The following is a 3,139-nucleotide window of genomic DNA, read 5'->3' as shown; positions in this document are numbered from 1 at the left end:
TCTATAAAGTCACCTGTGTTAAAAAATGATATTGCTATAAGAAATATAATAAAATATTTATAAAATGCAAAACACACAAAATATAACACACTTTTAAAATCCATCATTTCCCTCTTTCCTCTTTAAAATTCATAGTTACTAGCAGGTTCTTTTGACTCATCTCTTTCCCAGATACATTAATTAACTAATGAATAAATAAATATAAATGCCAACTCTGATATATTCATATGTCTATCAAGCTGTTCAAGTTCATTAACAGAGGTATCCTATTGTAGGGATTATTCTTTGTTTTCCTCCATGTAATTAATATTAAACTTTATCTTAATATCATTCAGAGCTTCTTTTTTTCATTGTTCTCTGGCATGTGGATAAGGCATTATTCACTTGGTCTATGCCCTATTGAGGACTCATCAATTGTTTCTATATACAAATAGTTCTTAATTAAACACTGATGATTAATCACTTTCAGTAACTCAAAAGAGCAGCCAACTTTGTTTTCAGTTGTTTTAGGGTCTGTCAACATATGGAGAACTTTTACTGAAAAGCACATTAAATAATGCCTGCTCTTTTCTGGAAGCACATTGCCTTTCTACACAAGAGGGATGCAGTGGAGCTTTAGGAGCTCACTGAAATTAATGTGATGTTTCACATTGGCTTCACAAGAAAAACAATACGTGTTAATCTGGAGGAAATAATCCTTTCCTGGGATTTAGCCCAGCACTAATCCATGAAGAACCAACTCCCAATTTTCTGTGCAATCAATGAAGCACTGTGTGGGGCAAAGTGCTAAAAAGAAAGAAAACATGCAATCACACACAAAGTTAAACATGAAAACTGATTTCAAAAAAAATAAAAATAAACAGTAGAGACATGGCATAGAGGATGGGGATAAGCCACTAAATGAATCATTTATTGTTAATGATGGAGGTTGAAACCCCATAGGGAGAGTCATTTCACTGTGATTGATCACCACTCATTACTTGTAAGGATGAACACTCACAAAATGAGCAAATACAAAGCAACAAAAACACATTGAGAAGCTTAGCTTTACTCCAAGGACATTTTGGCAGTTGCAGAAAGCTTTTGATTTCCAAGAAAAGAAATGGCATGCTTTCGACATGAAGAAGTGCTACGCCATTGTAAATTTTGGGATAGAATGCATCATTGGATTGGAGGGAAATCCCTGATAAAGGATTTGGTTGGAAAGGATTGCATTTCGATTTTCTGTGTTGGTGACAGCTGCTTCCAGGAGTGGAGTCTAGCTCTTTCTCGCCTTTCTGACCACAGGCATCCTCACAGTGGCGCTGGCAGCCCTGGCAAATCCCTCTGGCAATTCCCTCCGAGTCATTGGTTGTCAGATGCCGCACTGTAAGCACCAGGCATCCCTGTGCAGCATTCAGTGTGAGACTCTTGCTGTTAGCTTCTCCTGCCACAGGAGAATCTTGTCTCCCACTTAGAATCGGTTAGAAATGCAGAGGTCAACAGCAGGCAACCACATAGAGCTCTGTTTTAATAGCATAATGTATCAAACTTGTCTTACCTAGTTTTTATAGATGTTGTATTTCTTATTTAAATATTATTTTAAAAGATTGTTCTCTAACTTATCCATATGATCTGGAAAGTCAGTGAGTCCTAACTTTTATGTTAAGGCAGAAAAATTAAAAGGTATAGATCAAAAGTCCTTATTAGAGAAAATGAAGCAGTCGCATACACAGATGCTCCATTTCTGTTCTGTGTACATATTATCTAAGCATACTACTGATAGTAAAATATAGGAAGGGAATATGTCTTAACAAAGGTACCCTTAAAAGAAAAGTTATTGGTCTTACAAACAAAACCAAAACAAAGACAAAATAGTAGCTTCCTATGCTGCTAGAAGTCTATGTGGAATTTCACTTAATACTAGGTATAACTCAACTCTTGCAAGAAATAGATACAAAAAAAGGATTATGACAGAATAACTATTTAAGATCTATGATTGGTCTTTCTAGTTTATACTTTTAATTCAAAGCAAAGTGTTGTCTCCCATGTCTATTAATGAGAAAAGCAAATATTTACACCTGTATGCTTATTTACTTATTCCCTGTTTGTAATGATTTGTAATTTTTAATTGAATATTTGTGTATTTCATACAGGATATCTTAATCATCTTTATACCCCATTCCCCATTGGCAACCTCCCATAGGCCTCCCCCCACAGTGGATTTCACATTTGTGTTAAGGGCTGTCATGTCAAGTTCGTGTTCCCAGACAGCCTTACAGGTTCATCCACTGAGGTCTAGTCAGCCTAACTAGAGTCAGCCTAGCCTATGAGATCAGCTCTTCTTCACCAGCAATATACAGCTGCCACTAGTTCTTTGGCTAAGATTGGGGTCTGTGGCCCATTTCCCCAGTCCTATTCTGGGTTTTTGTCTGCTGGAGTTTTCATGGGTCCTGTGTATGCTGACACCATTATTGTAGGTTCATATGAGCAGGGTTCCAGGAGCCTGTAGGAATCTATTTCTATATGGTTCTGCACCTCTTCCCTGGCTATTACAATCATTCCATCCCCTCATCCATAATGATCCTTCATCCCTCAGTAGGTGAAGTCCTGTTCAAGGACCCACACTCTGCAGAATCTTATTCTCAACGTTATGACCATTTGTGTTCTTTGTGTTCATGACCCTCTGTCATATGAGTTGAGAGGTGCATTAGTGTTCTCTTCACTCCTTGTTCTTCTATGCTTTGTGGGTCTTAGGTGTAGAGTTGCATTGGAGATGTGTCACATAGGGTTGGGAAATTCGCAGATATTGCTCTCTGTTACCAGTTGTGGAACTTTGTAATAATCTCCATCTGTTGAGAAGGAAACGTTTTTTGATGAGTAGTGATTGGGATACTTGTTTGTAGATGTAAGTATCCATATTTTGCACATAGTAAGAAATTACATTTATTTAAGAATGTGACAGCCTTGGGCTGTTCTCTAAGATCCATGATGTCTCATTCATGTGCATTTGGCTCTGCTACAGCACCACACTTGATTAGTCTTTGCATCTAATTATGTATCCGTTAATTACCCTGGACATAAAAGTGTCTCTATTGCCCCAATATAGATTACTGTGTCTGTAGTTTTTGTGGTTATTAGGCCTTAAAGTTGGAGTCAG

This window comes from Nannospalax galili, unplaced genomic scaffold (assembly GCF_000622305.1).
Source record: "Nannospalax galili isolate Female #2095 unplaced genomic scaffold, S.galili_v1.0 scaffold1780, whole genome shotgun sequence".
NCBI classification, from domain to species: Eukaryota; Metazoa; Chordata; class Mammalia; order Rodentia; family Spalacidae; genus Nannospalax; species Nannospalax galili.
Note: the sequence above shows the minus strand (reverse complement) of the source record.